Source organism: Trachypithecus francoisi, unplaced genomic scaffold (genome assembly GCF_009764315.1).
Source record: "Trachypithecus francoisi isolate TF-2019V2 unplaced genomic scaffold, Tfra_2.0 Lachesis_group3, whole genome shotgun sequence".
Taxonomy (NCBI): Eukaryota; Metazoa; Chordata; class Mammalia; order Primates; family Cercopithecidae; genus Trachypithecus; species Trachypithecus francoisi.
Genome location: NW_022681468.1, coordinates 43,040,584 through 43,061,355, shown reverse-complemented (window position 1 = coordinate 43,061,355; position 20,772 = coordinate 43,040,584). Strand labels below are relative to the sequence as shown.

The window sequence follows — 20,772 nt, the reverse complement described above, 5'->3', positions numbered from 1 at the left end:
TCTATTCAGAACAAATTATCACTGTTTCCCTTATGAGATCATAATGAAAGACATTTAGTTGATACTACTTTTTAAAATGGGTTTTAAGAGTGGCTTGTTCTCAAGTTTCTGGAGAATTTAGAAAAATCTTTGTTGACATTTAATCTATAGAAGTCTTCATGAGAAAACCACTTCAAGTTTAGTGTAACCAGGTGCCATGAATCAGTCATGTGCTACTTGTGGTTTTAAACTAAACATGATTCTGGGAAGGGGAAGTGCGAGGCTACACTCCTGATATAATCAAATTGCCAAAGCATTGTTTTGATTCCTAGGTATCCCAACTAAGGAGAAACATGAAGACATTGGAGAATCACTTAGCTTAGGGCCTTTAGTAGGGAATAATTAAACATGTAGGGAAGGTGAAGGAGTTAGATGGTAGGTAAGAAGGCTGTGGAGATTTCTAGTAACAATGATCCAGAAGTTCTAACCAGGGGGATGGTGCACACTTTCTCTTCTTGACCACATGGATAGATTTCAGAGCATCCCCCTAATCAAGTCTGGAGAATTGTGTGAAGGTTGTTTCTCATTAATTCAAAATTTATTCATTGTCTAGCCCTGTGCTATTTGGGCTGGCACAGAACTTAAATCTCTTTGGAGTGCTGTGAGTGCACATTGAAGCAGTTAGTCATCATTATACAATAATGCTTACCAATATACAATTGTTAAGTTAGTCTAACTATGTGCCATAAACAGTAGAGTTCCTTTTTGTGAGTATTGGAAGGTGAAACATTGGCTGAATTTATTGGGGCAAGCGTCTAGGAAGCCTTGGACTGGCAGTGAGCCTTGGTTGCATTATATGGGGAATTGGTGGGGGTGGGGGTGTCAGAGAATCATCATCTTTGGAAGTTTTTTAAAATAGAAAAATGTGCTTGAAGTCTTGGTTCTGCTAAAGAAGAATGAGAGGACACCCAGGAATATACCCTTTATAAAGTTCTTTCTAATATTCAGGTGTAAAGTTAAAAAAAGAATCAACGATAACACTCCAGGCCTGTCCTCTTCCATTTTGGACATTTTTTCCACATTGATTTTTCTCTGCATCATAGAAAGTTTTCTCTGAAGAGTTCCTATTTGGGTTTTGTTTGGGCTTTGGGGATGCCTGCAGGCTCAGAGGGAGTTTCCTCTCCTATGGTGCTTTGACTGTTTTTGTTTCCCTTGGGTCACAAAACTGTATCCTAGACACACACACAACAATCACCTTATTTATATCCACTGTGGAACCTGTGAAACAGCTCGAGGCTTTATAGAACAAGCTCATAGGCAGTCATGGGGCTCTGAGGCCCTTCTTGGAATGAAGCTGCTAAATTGCTAACTGCTTTCCATTGCTCACTAATGCTGCCTTAAGCTTTCTCGGTGGGAATTTTTAGTTTATGGCTTCGGGTGACAGTGTTACCAGTTTTATTTTGAGGATGATGAAAAGGCTGACTTCCCATTGTATTGCCATATTTATGCATTATTTTTGTTTACTTCGTTTCCCCCGGAAGTATCTAGTTGCTGGGATTTTGTTTGTTTGTTTTATACAAAATTTATTCATTCAAAAAGAACTTTATAGGTTGGGCATGGTGATTTACACCTGTAATCCCAGCACTTCGGGAGACCGAGATGGGAGAACAGCTTGCGTCCAGGATTTCTAGACCAGCCTGGGTAACATAGTGAGATCTTGTCTCTACAAAATACCAAAAATGTGCCGGGTATGGTAGTGTGCGCCTACAGTCCCAGCTCCTCAGGAGGCAGAGGTGGGAGGATCACTTGAACCTGTGAGCTCGAGGCTGCAGTGAGCCGTGATCATGCCACTGCATTCAGCCTGGGTAGCAGAGTGAGACTCTGTCTCAAAAAAACCCCACAAAAACCAAGACTTTTTAAAGTGTAAATGTTCCAGACTCAGGGTTAGGGGTTGGAGAATGGCAGTTGGATAAAACAGTTTGACAGTTTTTTTTTTGTTGTTGTTTCTAAATATTCTTTATAAAAACTAGATTCTGATAAGTAATCTAGGTAAACAACAAGATATTTTATTAAGCTTGAATGTTTGGCTTAATGTATTTTTCTGTAATTGTCTCTTTCCCCCTTTGAAAGGCAGAGGATTTAGGGAAGGTGAAAGTTATTACCCTGTCTCTAATTAAGAAATAGAGACACTTGTTTGTCAGTCTATGCTTCCATTCCATATAAATGGATATGTTTTGTATCTGGGGGAGGAAATGCATCATTCCATTCCAGCAGTGAAAAGCGTTATGGCATCAAATAGGATAGTTAGTATTTTTGACTTTTATAATTAAATACTGAATGCCCTTTGCAAGACAGTAAGTGAGACCCTGGAATGCTAGGTCTGTACAAACTTGACACATTTCTTACAAGCTCTGTGTTTTCATAGTCAAAGGCATTGCTACCCTTTGCTTTTTGAAAGAGTGAACTGGAAACAGTAGCCTCCAGAAAAGGAGGTGACAACCTAAACAAAGAGCCCTGCTTACCTCTCTGTGCCTAAAACTAGTCTTAAAAACTGAATACATTTGGGGTATGCTTATGAAATAGGTAAAGGTCAACATTGGGAGTGTCCCTAATTTGGCAGATAGACCAATACTTTTTTCCTAGACTCAACCCATTTTTAAAGCAGGAGTTTTTCCAATGGATTGGTTATCATTCTACTAGACATGTCTTAGTCCATGCAAATTAATGCAAAATCTTTGGTGGCCTAAAAATTCTTACTGAAAGCAAGTTTTTCGTGTTGCCCAGTTGATAGTCCATAATAAAAAAAGTACATATCTTGTTTAATAAAAACCTTGATGTTTAAGAAGAAATATCAGAAGCCGGCTGGTAAAAACTCTGATTAAGTGAGGAACATGTACATTAAAAGATATTTTCATGTAAGTTATTTTAAGATAGTTGCATTCTAGGGCCATGTTTCTTTTTTTGAGAGTGTTTCTTTGTCAAGTTCCTTATAGCCAATGCCTTGACCAAAGCTTCCTAATTATGCCATATTTCCTTGTGGGTTATGATAATCTTTATTAATTCACAACTCTACCAAATTATAATATGGTCTTTTATTATGCCACCATATGAATGCAGCCGCAAATTCAATTTTATTGTGAAGTACAAAGTCCTTTCCAGAATTTTAAAACTTAATTTCAGTATAGATTTTAAGTTTGTGAATAAGAAATTAGTATTTGTGTACCTTATTATGACAGAGGTTTCTGTTACAATATTTTCTGTTACAGTATTGGGATAAGATTTGACCTACATTTTCAGGCAAAAGCTGGTCTTTGAGATCTACTTTTTAAGAAATTAATAAATTTTATTTTTTAGAGTTTTAGGTTCACAGCAAAATTGATCATAAAATATAGAGAGTTCTCATATACTCCAAACACAACCTTCTGCCCCGTGAACATTTTGAATACCACAGTGGTATGCTTGTTACAACTGATTAACCTTCATTGACATATTATTATCACCCAAAGTGCATAGTTCATATTAAGGTTCACTCTTGGTGTTGTGTATTTTATGGGTTTTGACCAATGTACAGTGATGTGTGTTCATCATTGTAGGATCATACAGAAGATTTTCACTGCCCTAAAAATCCTCTGTGCTCTGCCTATTCATTCCTCCCTCCCACCTAAGCCCTGGCATCTACTGGCTGTGTACTGTCCCCATAGTTTTGCCTTTTCCAGAATGTCATACAGTATGTAGCCTTTTCAGATTGTTTTTTTTTTTTTTCACTTAGGGATGGTCATGTAAGTTTTCATGTCTTTTTAGGGCTTGATAGTTCATTTATTTTAAGTGCTGAATAATATTTCATTGTCTGGTTGTATCACCGTTTATGACCTATTTGCTTTTATTTCTAGTTCCAGTTGCTATGGCAAATTTTATTAAAGTGCATGCTCTCAGGAAAGGCTTCATATATTTTATATGATCCATCAAATAAAATGTAGCAACTTCCAGTCTAGAATAAATTTCACCTATATGATATTGAGCTTGTTTTACATTGGAGGAGGAGATTTATGAAAAAATCTAATAATTTCATAATTTATATTACCCTATCTATGAGTTTTTCCCTCCATTGGAATCTAAACCAAAAGTTCTGAAGGTTACGAAGACGTGATCCCAAATTTAGTGACTCTGTAGTGTCTTCTTTTGTTGAGCAATGAGTTAAATATCTGTCGATAAAAAGTGCTAATTGTGTTATTACTGATTCATGATAGAAAATCACCTTCTGTTGCTAGTTTATATGACTTTACATTTACCACTCCTGCCAAGAGAAAGGAAACTTTGTGATTGTGCTCCATCATAGTTAATTGTACAAATCAATTAAAAATGGTATGTAAGCATCTGGCTCACACAGCAGCTCTGAATTCTGAATGAAAAGATAACCCATGCTAATGTATAGGTTGCATGAACAAGTAGATGGGTGTTGGAAGGATAACACTGATAGTCATTCCGGGTGAAGGGGGAGTCCTGGCCAATGATTTGTATCTGAGAAACATTTTGAGACTATATGTCTTCTGACTGCCCTTTGCTTTGTAGCTATAGCAACTTGCAGAACCTGGCATTATTCCAGAGATAAAGGTATAGTTGTGTAAAGAATATTGGATTAAAGTTGATGAGGCCTGTGCTCTCATATCAAATCTTCCACTAATGAGCTCTAAAATATCAAGTCACAATTTCTTCAGGCCTTCATTGTTGCATCTATCAGATGGGAATAATAATACTCATTTTACCTATTTTTACCAGGTGGTTGTAGGAACAGGATTCATTCATTCCTTCATTAATATAATGAAAATTTTGAGACTCCACTATCTATCATGGCCATAAGTATGACAAGATGATAGATGGAAAGACATTTTGCTGAATTTTTGAAGACTTGCAGTGTTTTTGAAGACTGTAGGATAGTTTGTTATTTTTATATGAAGGTCATATCAACTCTTTATGTCAATATATCAAAGTAATTGACACTTTTAGAGCTCTGCCAATCAGTGGGCCATATTCATAGAATGTCAGTAATTTGTCTGAATACAAGTTAGAGTTGAATGGTCTTTAGCCGCTCTATCTCTGAGATGCTAGAAAAATTGGATTCTAATTTTTTTGTTCAAACACTGATCATATAACAAATTGCAAATCCACGTTTTCAGCCAGTCCACCAACCTTTGAGTAGAATGCAGACCTTTCTTTAGAACAATCTGACTTTGAATACAGGCAAAGTATTACATGGAATAGCTTTTCCTCCCCTACAAAGTGGATTTGAATACAGTACTTAGAAAAATTCTTCCCCTGCCAAAAAAGGTCCTTCAATCTACTTTATCATTTTTGTTTTGAAGAATCAATCTGGCCCATCTCTCCCCTCCCAAGTGACTTTCCTCACTCATATAATCATTTTCTTCATAAACGCCCTTTTATTGTCTCCCAGAAAAAGTAAAGATTTAAAACACCATTTTTAAGGTACATCCAAGATTTCATAGCAATATTTTATTTGTGTTCACAGTGCAAGATAAATCTGACTTTCTCAATATTTTTGGTCTTCATATGGCATCTGAAACAGTTGTTCATATTCACACATTTATGTTTCACCATATGCATACTGTGTGCAGCTCTGTTGTTCTAAAATATTTTATTGGTTTTCCTTTATATCTCAACTTTTGATGGGTGTCCTTGAAGAACTTTCATGAAAAAAATGTAAATGTGAATGATTCATTCATTTTGAACATATGTAACTATTTTAGGAGATTTTCAGGAGATTTTACCCTACATGGAGTACACTGTTCTTAGCAGGGAATGTGCTTTGTATTACTATTCTACTCACAGCTGGATGCTGCAGATGTATTAACCTTGTAAACATGTACTTTTTTCTATTCTGTGCTTACTTTAATACATTATTGATATGTACGAGACTGTGCTGAATTTTGGTGGTTGTCAAAGGCAGTCAATAATTTTATAAATTTCACTTTTGTGGATAGTTAAGTATAACATGGTTTAGTATAAAATCTGGTCTTCCTCTAGATTTCTAAGTCACTAGAAGAATTTCTTGGCAAATTGATTGTTCAAGGCCAGTTTTGTTAGTTGTAAGGTAGAAGCCACCCAGTCCTCTCCCAGTGTTTCACAGGCATTTTCAGACCTGAATGCTATTATAGTTCCTCCTCTAGTTTTCCAGTAGAGAATTCCTCTGTGGTCCAGAGGTTCGAGGGAGAGAGAGAGAAAAAATTTCTCCTCAGAAGAATTGAACCCTTATTTTAGAAACTTCTGACAATCTTCAGAACATTCCATGTGGGTGTCCTTGTGTTTCTCATAGTATGACTTATTGATTCATGGTGTCTCTTATTAAAGAAGCATGAATGTATCACTAGCTGTTACCAGAACAAACAGCTGTAGAATGTAATGACCCATCCTATTTCTAAATTTACTTCTATCAGTGGATAATTTGTGTATAGGAAAAGGTGTGGAAGTTTTTTAATTGTTAAAAACTAGAATACCTTTCTACCTTTTGTAGTCTTTAAGATTTCATAATAATGGTTTTAATGTATTACTATCCACTATTATGTATTGTGTTTAAACAAGACCAATCAGTGAAATTTTGAATGTCAATACTTTTTTTGTTAGAAACGCCCTTTGAAAATGTTAGAAAATGTAAAACTTTACCTGTGACAAGGAATAAATTCATGATTAGAAGAATTATAATGTTTTTCTTGTGCAAATAATACTTAAGGCAGATGTTCAGTCTCACAGTGATGTTGGAAAGCATATTTTATGCAGTCTAAACACTATTTCTGTATTAGATATTTAAATGCATGAGGATAAATTCTAATTGCTTTTTGTTTAAAACAGAAACATAGAAGAAGCATTAGCCCCAGTTTGTATAAAATGTCTGCTGCAACTGAATTCATGATAGTTCATGAAAACTGAAAATCATTCCAATTTTGTAAAACTGCTGCTACTGGTTTTATCAATAAAGTTTTAGCAGATGGCTTATATGTACATGTGTGAAAATTTTTTATGTTAAAAAAGGATACAGTTTTGCAGCATCAACATGCAAATCTTATGGGCCTGGATGATACTGCTTATTTTAGTATATACAAAAGCCATTAACTTCAAAACCATACCAACTGCAGACATATATTTTAGAACTATAAGCATTACATGTATGATCCATACAGTTCATTTGGTTTCAGGGTGCTGTAGGCTTTTATGGTGAACACATATACAAATCAACATATATCAGTTCAAATGCTGGCTTGAACATCAGGTAAGGAGCTGTATAAATGTAAGGATCACCTGAATTAATTAAATTGCATCTAAAGAGGATTCTGAGAAGGCCAAATGCAAAGTGTAGGTGTTCATGTAGAAAAGTGTATGCAATTCCTCATTAGAGAAGCTCTTGTCCAGAACACTTTCCCCTCTATGAATACCCAGTTCTCGTAAGTTTGCAAGGCTCAGATGCAACAAGCTAGAAGTAGAGGGAGCTGAGCTATTATATTCAGACACCTACATAGCACTCAAAACATGGCTGACATCCCCCAAACAGAAAAGCATAGAGAAAAAATTCTATAGATGATTCAGTGACAATTTTTAAACAATTTTAAAATTCTGTATTAGTTGAGGTAATGTTACCTGTTGTAATAACCCAAAATGTCAGTTGATTCACACAAGAAAGGTTTATTTCTCCCTAATCTGGGATGTTTTTGGCCAATCAGCTTTCTTTCTAGCAGTATCTCAGGGGTTGAGTCTTCTTTTGTGATTTAGTCATTCAGAGTCCTTATGGACTTTGAAGGAATGTATTGCCATACAAATGGGGGAGGAAGAAAAGACATGAGGATCGAATGATGTGTTTTAGGCGACAGGCTTAGAGGTGCCACTCTTCACTTCTGCCCAAACTCCATTGACCAGAATTAGTCCAATGGCTCCACCTATATTTAAGAAGGCTAGGAATTGTAGTTTATTTGTATACCCAAGAAAATGAAACAGTATCGGTAAGACTCTTGTTAAGTCAGTATCTGGCATGCTTACATTTAAAAAAAAGTATTTGAAATATTGTGGTACTGGTGATTATTTATGAAAAGCTTGCCAATGGCAAACTTATTGGTTGCTTAAGTTCCTTCTCACCCACGACAGCACTAGAACTCTATCGGCTGATTAAGGGTTCTACTTCTACTTGTACATCCATAGTCACCTTAGATTTAGACCATTTCAACACTGTGAAGGAGCATTGTTGCAGAGAAAGACCATTTGAGTTCATATTTCCAAAGCCACAGGGCAATGAGTTGAGCAAGGTTGACCATTTCTACGTGTGTATGTACACTAGTAGATACATATATGGCATACTGGAAACATTAAAGCAAATATAACTATAAGCAAAGGAAGAATAATGCAGAGGAAACATTTTTCCATATATGAATCTTAGAGTATGTCATCTGGAAAGCTTAAACTTGGCAAATGATTGCTATCTTGTGACACTGCTTCAACACAGGCTTACCCATGCTGAAATGTTAAAATAATTGAGATAGCCATCTATGACTGGTTCTTTGGTTCTTTTTGTCTTTTGTAGTAGTTGAAAAATCCTGTGTAGCATTTTATTGATAAGTCAAATAAGTCAAATCACATGATATGTATTGTAAGCTTCATCGTCTCTTTATAGTTTCCCTGGGGTTGCTCCAGAAAGATTCAGAAATATGGCTCAAGGGGAAGCTTGGGTGACATTTCACAGTGCTGATAAATTTTAATGTGCATTCCACTACGTAACAAAACATCTGATTCTTTTCAGCAAACAGATAAGAAGTAGGAGACAGGATTGGCATTATACCTATGGTCATCTCAAGGAGGGACAAGATTGAGTGGTGAGAAGATTAGAAGTTGGATAAATTCTAAGGTAGGTTTTATGGAATTTTAATATGTATTTTAAAATCCAAAATTGTTTAATGAAAGATTCTAATCTTACAAGGATAATTGCAGAATTTATCAAATTCTATCTGCAGACATAAATAACCTAGTCAAGATGAAAATCATACCTGTTTTCTAATTCCAGTTATGCCATCAAGGAATCCTGTGATCTTGGATTACCTTGACCTTTCTTTTGTGTCTTCCAACATCTGTTATATCTTGAGGTAGTCCCAGAGGAGGAGGGGATTTGGCAATTATTTGTTGAGTTAAACTGACAATAGAAAAGATTTCCTAGGCTATTCAGATAAAGTATAACACTAGACATACCGTCCATACTGGTCAAATTAGCTAGCTGCTCCCAAATACATTTTTTTCTCCCTAGAGGTATAGCATGTGATTATGGAGGCTGCTTTTACCTGAGGTAGAGGAGTATTTTAAGGAAAAATGAAACAGTTCATCTCAGAGGACTCACAACCACTTTACAGGGTGTGGAAAGATGAGAATTAGGAAAAAATATAAATGACTTTAGGTGAGTATTTCCCAATGCTATTAAAATGCCGGTAGTGACCTTTATAAGATGTTTTGAAAAGGGGGAAAAAAAAGTCGCTTTATAAACACAATGTCTCGTTAAGGGAATAAAACTATTTTCTGTATAATAGACTTTCCCCCAGCCCCCCTCTTGTGCTTGAGTAACTGTAAAGACAGTAACTAGTGGCTGCCTTCAAGGTTAGTGTAAGTTCATGAACTGATAGCTACGTAGCTGAGGTGAAAACAGGGACCTCAAACGAGGTAGGTGGACTCATCTATTCCCATGTGTTCTTGGTTACCTTTGATGTACCAGGCACTGTGTGCTAGACACTGGGGACACAGTGTTAACCAGGTGCACTAGCTTAAAATCTGGTGTGATGAATATTGTGAAATAGGATTGGTAGGGTGAATTGGGAACGTAATTAAGGGGCTAATATAGTCGGTGGGAGGCTGTCAGGAGAAGCTGCTATGAGGAAGTGGTATTTAAGCTGAGACGTGAAAGCTGAGTAGGAGTGAGCCAGGTAAAAGGCAGGCACATTAAGAAAGAAGAAACAGCATGTACAAAATACCTTAGGCAAGTGAGACCCTTCCATATTCAAGGAAACTGAAAAAAGTCCAGCGTGACTGGACCTTAAAGAGCGAGGAGGAGAGTGTTTTGAGATGAAATGGACGAGAAGACAAGGCTGATTGAGATATCAGCTGCATCTTGCCCTTATTCCAACTAAGAAGGAAGTAGCAGTGGTGTACTTCTGGCTAAGACCATCTCCTGGATTTGAAGTGTACCCATCCCAAAGCCTGCTGTCATACCCGATAGCTGAAACTTTATCATCAGATCTTCAAACCACTGTGGCTTATGATTACTTCTTCAGACAGTTCAATTTTAGGTTGCCAGCTTTTTAAATCTTAGGGCTAACAAACTGTTAGCTTTGCCGCAGGTGTTCAGTAGGTGCTGAGAGAGAGCAAGCAGGGGGACCTGAGAGTGGTGGGGCCACTGGTGTAGCCCCTTCAGCCTGACAGACGGCCAGCCACCACAGGAATCAATGTAACACTGCACAGCAGCCCTGCCCTGGCTCCAAAGACGGCAACTTTTCTTTCTAATTAATTCCCAGTAGTGTTCTCTTCCTTCCAGGTCCTGGCATGACTCTACAGGGAACCAGGGAAGTGATGTGTCTCTTCTTTGGTGCGATTCTCCCTCTGAAGATAGCTTTGGGCAACATTTCTCTACTAGATTTTTCATCTTCCCTTATTCAATTTGGCTTACTGGCTACCCAAATTGCCCACTTTGATGTTCTAATTATCCCCCATCCCCAAGAAAACAGCCCTATTTAACAACCACAACAAAAGCAATGTAAAACATAAAAACACAGCTTGAGTGAGATATGAAAAATGATGCAACCAATTGGGTAAATTTATACTAAAGTGTACATGTACACTAAAGTATACTAAAGTGCTAAAACAAGCACACCTCTAGTCTCCTTTGTGAAAAATACCTTTGCTCTTCTGCATTTTCATTTTAAAGAAGTTTACATGTTGGCCTGAGGTTTTAATTAGCTATTGGACCAAAATGAAGACTTTCTAATTGTGTGAAGGACGTGTTTTAGACCACAAGAACATTTTTTTTACTTAATCTGAGGCACCCTGCCAGTAGGTAGCCAAAGACAACGCCAAAAGGAATGAGACTCTGGGCTGATTTTTATGAATTAGTTAATATATCCCTCCTCAGAATCTATCAAGTGCTCAAACCTGCAGACACAAACACGAACATACTAGGGAGGAGAGTCCCAGAAGGCAGAAGATCCCGTACTGCTCATCCCCAAACGCCTCACCCCTAGTCACACCCACGAACTCATCCGGTTCTCCCTTCTCAGCGCCCTGCTCCAAGGCGAAGAGTATCCCAGAGGAAGCATCGGGGTCTAAAACAACAACAGCAGCAGCAACAACAACAACAGCAACAACAACAACAGCAACAACAACAACAACAACACTGAGCCAAACCCTGCTGCTTCCTCAGTCTATGAAAGTGCCGCCCCACCCCTCTCCCCAAACCCAACCTCCGTAGGGGACATCGAGCCAAGGCCTGCAGCGAGTGACCTGCCGGTGGAGGCGCGGGGCCGCTCACCTACCCGGGCCCGTGGCTCTCGCCCTGCCCCAGCCTCCCAGTCCACTCCGCCGGCCCCAACTTAAGCGAGCGCAGTCGGGACCCCTCTGTCGGGCTCTTTGTTCGCCGCCCCTCGGCGTTCCAGCTCTCAACCTTGCTCCCAGCAGCCCCCGCCAGCGCACTCGACCTACAGGAAAGTTGCTCCCGAGCTGTGGAGGGGCGTCATCGCCTCCTAGCAACGCTCCTAGCAACCGGGTAACATCTGCTCCCTGTGGTCCAATGCGAGCGGAGAACAGCTGCGCGCCCGCCTAGAGCTGCGAACCCGGAGTGAGAGGCGCTTCAGAGACTGGAGGGACGGACCTGCAGGAGCCAGGGCTGCCCGCCGAGCTGCAGTTGCCGCTGCTGCCGCTGTCAGTGCCCGACTGAAGAGTGACAGCCGCAAAGGCAGAAGTGAGCACCGAACCCCGCGCCTCTACCTAACAGGTGCATGCGCCGATCTAGTGAGTGGACCCAGCTCGCAAGGTATGTCTGGACCCATCCAGCCAGGTGCTTTCCTCCGAGCTCAGAAGAGACTCCTTTCCTTGAGGGGGATGATACGGACGTGTTCCGGGATCCCACCCCGCCCCCAGTCATTGAAGAGTGTCCAGCTGCTGGTCCCAAATGACCTGATTTGATTTTTTAAATGTAAACCTTGGGATTGGTTCTTGGGTGAAGATTCCCCTGCTCTTCGCTATCAGGTTAGCGTTCGGAAGTTTTCAGTCCTTGTTTATCCGTTGACTTGGCTGCTTATATGCGGCTAGGCTGGAAGCAGCAAGCGCCCATAGAAAGCCTGTGGTTAAAGCTCAAACGACATGGTGTAGTCTTGACTAATTGAATCAACACGTATGGATAGCAACATTCTTTTTAGGTCCTCCTCTGGAAAGGGTCCATTTGGCTAAGAGCAGCCGTTCACTGTTACTCAACCTCCTGAAAAGTAACCATAGTAACTCACCTCTCTTTTGATGGGATCCTCCTTATTGGCTGCCTATCTTCCTTTGGAAAGCGCATCTCTCTAAATTTAGAAGATGATGAGATCCGTAAGCATACATCCATGTAGAAAAGGTGCAGTTAAACATGGCCCTTTAAAGAAATGCCGTCTTCAAAGAAAAAGTAGCATTTGGTGATTTCAAATCTTGTGAGAAAGAATGTGCATTCCAAAGAAAGACTGGGTTCATCTGTTTAGTTAACTCCTGGTTTGTTACTTTAGAGGGAATACTTCCTGAAATTATATAAAATCTGGCATTAAAACTTAAGAATGACTCTTGATTTTTTTTTAAAATCAGCGTACTGATAATCTTCCAAAAATAATCTCCCAAGTAAATAACTGGTAAGATGAGTTATTCAGTTATTTCCAAATTTCTTAGGATAGTTAAGATTTCTCATGTTTAAACTTAAATCTGTAGAACACTGAAGTGATTGTGTGTGTTTGAAGGTTTATCTATCTATCTAGTCCAGACCAACCCCATCTCAAATATCTTAGATAGTATCCTCCTGTTGCAGGCTTTCTCCTGACTTGAGAACCAGTTCATGTCAGTGCAGTCCTGACTCGCCCGATGTTATTTGTGTCTGTCTCCTTGTTTCAAGATCTCAGGTAACCATTCATGAGCCTGAGGCTGTGAGAAATGCTCGCTGTGCAAAGGGGAACTCTCAGCAGATTTTCTGAAACTGTTCTAGAAATACACTTTTCGGATTGATTCAGCATTACCAGGTAATTGCTAGCTTAAAAGAAATTACTGTTTAAATATGTATCCAGAGAAATGAATGCTAATGTAGCATTACCATAACTTACAAGATCAATATAAGGGGTTGTTTATATAGATGGTTGCTGGGTAGAAGTCAATAGAGGTTTTCTGTAAAAAGGACATTTGTGGGCTGGCAGATTTTCCTCTCTAAGACCCATGTGAATAGGGCGGGCCAAATTAGGTAGCCTGGCTCCGGGAACATGCCAAGCGGAAGCCTACTGAGCACACGAGTGCCTGTTTGAATGAAGGAAGTGAAGAGAACTCTCCAAGTTGCAGAAAGAGATTATTGTGATGTTTCAAATTTAATTTGCATAAGGTCATGATGATAGAAACCTCTGAGGGTTCAACATTTTAAACTCAATTTTCAAGACTGAATACATCTTAAGTGAGTATTCAGCCCTCCAGCATTTGTAACTTTCACATGTCCTGTGCCCTTTCCGTAGGTAACCAGCCTAGCAAATAACAATCAAATTTATAAGAATAGACCATGCTGCATTTCATCCCATTTCTTTCCTCCCTTTATAAAAATAAATAATTGACAATTTTTATTCAGAAACCTATTTGAAAATTTATTCTGGTCTAGTGGTACAGATTTATGAATACCATGAGACTTTAAGATTATTGATCTCTGTAGCCACTTATTTAAATATCTGTAGTTTAATCATTTTAAGCATTAAAGATTAGCATTTGAACTGTCAAAAATGTTTGTTTTGTTAGCCGTTAGCACCATCCACCCTTCTTCCTTCATTTATCATACTGACTGTATTTTATGGTGAGAAACAACCTAAGGAGACAAATAATATTTACTGTCATCTGCCATGAGATGTATACAGAGTTCCACACCAATTTTTATTTAAGGATCTAGTCACCCTCATCAATTTGAACACCAGCTGCACTTGTATATGTAATGGGTTATAAAGAGAGCATGCACTTAGGAGTATAAGATTTGGATAAGGCTGAGATCAAGCAGGTTAAAACTAAATCAAATTATAATTTCAGTCTTTTTTACTCATATACTCTATTTGGAAGTTTTTAGGTATATGTGAAAAATTCTATGTTCAGTTTTATGTCATGTAAACTTCATGGAATTTAGAAGATGCTTTGATGCACAGAGAGATGTTGAAAACTTTTATCAAGAGGTTGAGGCCCTTCCCTCCATACCTGGGCTCCCTACTGATGACTCATGTCAGCTGGCATCCCAACAATAACTCTAAAGCCAAGGAATAATCAGTTCAGATTGCTCTGTTTGTCAAAGCAATATGCCTCAGAAACCTAGAAAAAGCAAAACTGCTAACTCTGAAGCAGAGGTAGGAGTACATTGACCACAACCATTTAGCACTAAAACGAAGGAAGGATACTTTTGAGTTTTGGGAGAAGCCAATCCTTGTGGATTCTTTTTTTTTTTCCTTTTTCTTTTTAAGTTGTTTATCGAAATAGTGTTAATACATTAATGTTTACCCTTTGTAATCCAACACCAGTTTTTTAATATTTTCTTTTTTTCTAATTAAATTTATGCAAATGGGCTAATAACAGAGCCAATCCTATTCACTGCAATAATTCTCAGATGGGGTGAAGGGGTGGTGGAAGGATATTACTGAAAAGCACTAAGAGCTAACCAGTATTGTGCTCAATATTGTAATATAGCCTTCTATTTAGAAAACAAAAGAATGACAGAAAGTAAAGTGCAGCAAGAAGGCTTCCTGGTAGAAATACAAGAGTTATCTAAATATCAGTGGTGCGTAGAAGGACAGGAGGAACAAGTTTGAGGTTGGGAAGTCTACTCTGCATGTGTATTTCAGAGTATATATTATTTTCAAAGTGCTTAGGAAAAGGGAGCATGAGTAAGGAACATGAAGAAAAGTTGGGAATATTGTAAAGAGAGTCAAGACTCAAGAGCCTAGAATCTCAATTCTGCCTCCACGTGCTGCTCATTTTACTGCTTTATGGCTCATTTTCTCGCTATCTAATGTGTGGTATAAGACTACAAGCTTAAGTAGATTGCTTGAGCTCGAACATAACACAATTTAATGAAGCATCTATAGCTCTTTAGGAAAAACTTATTTTATATTCATGGGTACATGTGCAGCATTGTTACAAGGGCGAATTGTGTGTCACCGGGGGTTTGATCTACAGATTATTTCAACAGCAGGTAATAAGCGTAGTACCTGAGAGGTGGTTTTTGTATCCTCACCCTCCTCCCTCAGGTAGGCCCCTGTGTCTGTCCTTTGTGTTCATGTGTACTCGTTGTAGCTCCCACTTATACATGAGAACATGCAGTATTTGGTTTTCTGTGTATGTGTTAGTCCTCTTAGGATAATGGCTTCCAGCTCCATCTATGTTGATGCAAAGGACATGATTTCATTCTTTTTCATGGCTGTAGAGTATGGCTATGTGCTCTTCCATGGAAGCACCCATAGCTCTTTAGTGAGAAGGTACCCTGTGAATGAAAATCATTTCACCACTAGAGCTACTCCAGGTGAAACACAAATCAGGTACCACATGAGTGAGGGCAGAGAGCCACCCAGCTCCAGGCAAATCCTCATGTGTTTTAAAGTGAGTAAAATTAAAGATTAGTTCAATCTTATGGTTTTTTATCCATAAGAGTTTGTTATCCTTTCTGGGATAGCAGAAGCAACATTGGCCCAGATAGTTGTTTTTGTTAATATACTGAAGCATGGAGTGGTAGTGGTGGTGATATCAAAGTGGAAGACAATGTGAGTGATATAGATCAGGTACTTTTAGAAAGGCCACTGTTATCTATAGGTTAGGGATTAAAAGTCCTTTCTTTGAGTACCAGTCCTGGGTATTGAGGGAAGGTGTAGTATCTCTCTAGCATATCTCTAGGTATGGATTTCTTGGAACCCATATACTGCAATGTGGTTCCAAGAAAGCAATTTTCTTTCTAATTCATTTCTACTTTCCAAGGTAAAAGATGGGGTAAAAGGGAATATCATTCCTCAAAATCAGGAATCCACTTCTAGGGGGTGGAAGATCACGACGTTTACCCGAGAAACCTCCTGCACTTGGCCTCTATCATTAGCAGAGCCAGATCACGGCAGCAATTGGCTTTAGTACAGCATGTAAGGAAACTTAATGGTGTTCTGTTTGGTTCAGAGACCATTACCATGGGAGCAGGGTAGGCTTGTGGAACTGGTGGGGTTTTCTTTACTATTCCATGCCTGTGCTTGGGGTTATCCCAAAGGACATGGATACAATCTAGTACCAAACAATGCTGCTAGTATCTTGAGAAAGTCTTCTAAGTCATTGGCTCTCAGTATTCCTGGAAGTTCATAAGAAAGTCTGCTAGGAGCTGGGACTTGTTGGTAATTCTAAACTGCCAGTAAAGTCAATATTGTGCTTGGGGTGGATGATAAATCTGAAGAAACAGATTGTTCCATTGATTCGGAGATAAAACCTGGCACTGAGTTCCGCTACCATACAGGATGTTATCCAGAAAGGTGCTAGGCAAGGGGGTTATGAGAGAGAAGAAAGATGGCTGATGGAATATTGTTAAACATCAACAGAGCCAAAGGTCTCCAGAAGGCACAGAATCATAGCCTTGAACTTTGCACCCATCTCCCTTCTTGAACACATTTGTGAATGCTTCATGCAGCCCGTGCTTAGCACTAAAGAGAGGACCAATGTCCTAGGTGTAATATAATGCTGCTGAGCAGGATATGTACTTATGATTTCAAAATGAAATCACTGCAATAATAATACATAACATTTATCGAGCAGAAAATATGAGCCCATGCGACAGGCACTGAGTAACTGCTTTTTAAACATCATCTCTTCTAATTCCAGTAAAACTCAATGAGTTTGATATTGTCCCCCCATTTAAAGGTTAAAGAAAAGTTAGGCTCTTTGAGGTTAAATATCTTGGCCAAAGTCAGTAAGCAAATAAACTGTAGAGCTGATATATGAACTAGGGCCATTGGACAGAACTAGAAGGTTATGCTGAAGTATTTTAAGCCATGCAGCGAGACTGCAGAATATAGTTAACAGGGACAGATGGGGTAACTCTTTCTAATCAACTGTGGTCATGGCCCTTAAGGAAATATCTCCAGTAGCTTTGCCACCAGCAAAGCTTTATTTAGCTAGATAGGAACGATTGTGCTTTCAAAGGCTCGTGCCAGGCTAACATATTACAAAGAAAAATCAGCAAGAGATTGTGAAGCTGAGGTGCCTGATTTATCTATAACACAAGTCAGTTGTTGATCTGAGATGGAACCAACCTTCTTTCTCATTGATCAGCCTCCACCCCTTCTGTCTGTGGATAGGATGCACACAACTAATAGGACGGTTTCAACTCTGTTTTTGGAATGTTTTGATTCAAATGTTGTGGGGAGAAAAATGAAAACCAAACTAAAATTAAGATATATTGGACTCATCACTTCTTCACTATGTCTCCAGCTTTTCAGTCTTGGATAAAGAATGGATTACTTTGACAGGAGTTGTTCTTTTTACTGTGGTCTGTTATCTCAAAGTATTTGTAAATTAATTTGCTCATGATGATTCCTTAATATACTGTCCCCGGGCCATGTACCAAATGAAATCACCTGCCCCATAATAGGATTTTAGTTTTCTGGAGGCAGAAGCAGAGCAATAAGGAAGAGCATTTGAGCAATCATTTGTAATTACATTTTAAACATTTATTTAAAGAATTACATATAAATTGTATTGCTAGAACTCTAATGACAGGGATGGTCACTCTGTTCCGTAACTTTTAATTTGTTGGTTATTGACGTTTTATACTACCAAAGACACTGAGCCTGGCACAGATATTTTATGGGCCCAGAGGATATAGCATTAGAAGCAGCTTGAATATTCAAGCCAGCATTAGCCATTTCACTTTCAGAGATAAATTTAGGCTCAGCCTAATTCAGTTTTGTAATTTACATACTGTTCTCAGAGCTCAGAACACTCAGAATAAGAAGACATAAAGTCATTTCATTTTTTCTTGTCTATTTCGTCATCTTTATTTGAATAATAGGCTGGGTTGAGTTTGACCTTTTAGTTGCAGGAGAACTATAACAGATTTACACATGTTTACTGAACCATAACAATCAAACTTCCTTGGACAGTCAGGTCAGCTTTAATTAATTATCCAGATGATTACCTGTATGTTTCAAAAATAGTTTACACCTCCTTCACCCAAAATGCATGACCAATGGCAATACGCCAGAGATATTTGGAGTTATTATAGAATCTGTACTACTTTTTTTCAGCTTGATCATTTGCAATATCTTCTTGCAGTTTTTTAACTTGCTGATTACAATCTAGTATTCTTGGGAGGCAGGGTGGTGGAGTCTTTGAGTCAGAGCTAGGAGGCCAGGCTGGGCTTTGTTTCTATGTGGTATATTTGTGACTCAGGCTGGGCTTTGTTTCTATGTGGTATATTTGTGACTAACGGCACAAATAAGGTCTACAATTTGATTGAGTATTTACTATATGCTAGGCACACAGCCAGTCACTTTCTATGAATTATTTTAATGATCTTATGAGCCAGTGTTATTTCTATCCTTACTTTACAAATGAGATTTCTAGAGAGTTTATGTAATTTGCTCAAAGTCACACAAATAAGAAGCAGCAGAGCTGGAATTCAGACCACTTCCATCTGATTTTCAAAACCCAAACTCTTAGCCACATACCAGAATGTAAATTATTGAACTCGTCTGGGCTGTAATTTTCTTATCTGGACACTGAGGAGGCTCAATCAGGTGATGGATACATAGTTATCAGCTATGAATTTTTTTGAGTTCTAATCCAGCCAAGCAAACAGATGTAGGAACTTATGTTTGCTATATATTTTAACCTAAAAGTGGCTAGAACCATCCTCCAAAATTGATACTGAAAACATTTTAAATAGCTAAACAGCTTGCAAAGAGGTAATTGTCAAACTGATTCCAGCTGTGAAGGCTTTTCAGCATTTTAACAACTGGGGGGTATTTTTTAAGAGCAATAAACTAAATGGCTAAGTGTGTTGCCCACGGAGGAGTTGAGATTCAAATCTGGAACTCCTGAGAATTTTATCTGTATTTTCAGGATCTGATACATTCAGTATCTTAGGCTAACTGGTTGATGATAGCCAGACAATCTTTATGAACCTTGGAATCATTTGATATGATTTTTTTATCTTGATCTGTTAAATAAAAATAACTTTCCTGGAGGTGCACTTGGGAGCCAGAACTATAAGTTTGTCATTTGGTTCTCTAATCTGCCACCTGCCCTCCCTTGTATCACTCATTAAAAGATTTTTAATTGGTCATAAATGCTGTAGATATTGCATTACGTGGAAGATAAAATGAGCAGACATTTAAAAAAGATACATATAAGAAAGTTATGTTTGCTTATGATAAAGTTACTCATCTCATTTTCTAGTCTTTCCTCAATGTCACCTACACTATAGTAATTCATTAGAACTTGTTAAAAAAATTAGTGACCTGCCCAGGTATAATGCTAATAACAGCCATTGATGCTTCTTAATGTGAACCCAGGAAAACTGACTTCATTGTTCACTATTTAGTTAAAATGCAGTCTGGCTTTGTTCATGAGGCTAAAGCATCTAAGCCAGTGTAGGGAAGCAACAGTAACAACAACAATCAATCAAGCCAATTGCCTGACATTCTATTGATATGGCAATCAGCTGATTGACTGAACGTTCTGCTCTTAACTTGTTGCCATAGTACTACTACTACACCTGCTGAATGCTGCAAATGAGAGGCTCTCAAAATGCAATCCCCAGACCAGCAGTATCAGCATCACTTGGAAATTTGTTAGAAATGCAAATTCACTGCTCCTAGCCCAGATCTACTGAATTAGAAACTCTGGGGGTGGGACCCTCAGAGTGTAACATACCCTCCAGATAATTCTGCTGCTCACTAACATTTGAAAACTACTATTACATCAATTAGCTAAACAGTTTAAAAAGAAGTAAGTACAAGTAATTGTCACATGGGATAACCCAAAGCTTCACCTAATTATTTGATTAAATCCTTAAAATATATACCAAAGGAAATGCAGTTTACTAAAAAACAGCCCCTGAGAAAACTGGTTTCTTTGTTCTCTATACAGTTTTGTTCTTCTTATTTCCTAAACGTTTGAAATCAGTGAAAACTCTGCGTAAGCTGTGTTTGCTTACTGAATTCAGGGATTGTGTAAGTGTAGTAGCAACTATTGTCTTTGCTTCAGTTCAGTTGTGAATTATCATGACATACTCATTTCTTTTAACATCAGATACACCAGTGTTTTAAAATTCTTCATTCCGTTAACAAAACATAACTCAAAATTAAGGCTCTCTTTGGTTAATAATCCACAGTGATGCCAGTGAAAAATCGGAATGCTTGGGAGTGATTTTGTAGCTTTTCTTACTGACTGAGGAAAATCATATAACTACAAAAAATTGCAGGAAGCTTTTGTTGCTCAGGTGCCACTGAGTTGGAGGACAAACTAGAAAAAGAAAAGTCTTGAACGCAT

General features: G+C 38.4%; 1 protein-coding gene across 1 annotated transcript in view; it reads left to right on the top strand.

Moving 5' to 3' along the window:
• The window catches only part of SYT16 (synaptotagmin 16), a 264,517-nt gene that overhangs the window by 239,510 nt on the left and 4,235 nt on the right, over window positions 1-20,772 (top strand). Inside the window, 4 exon segments of the mRNA XM_033187801.1 lie at window positions 8,774-8,878; window positions 9,272-9,418; window positions 10,547-12,037; window positions 13,139-13,262. The gene's annotated coding sequence lies outside the window, so the exon portion shown is untranslated.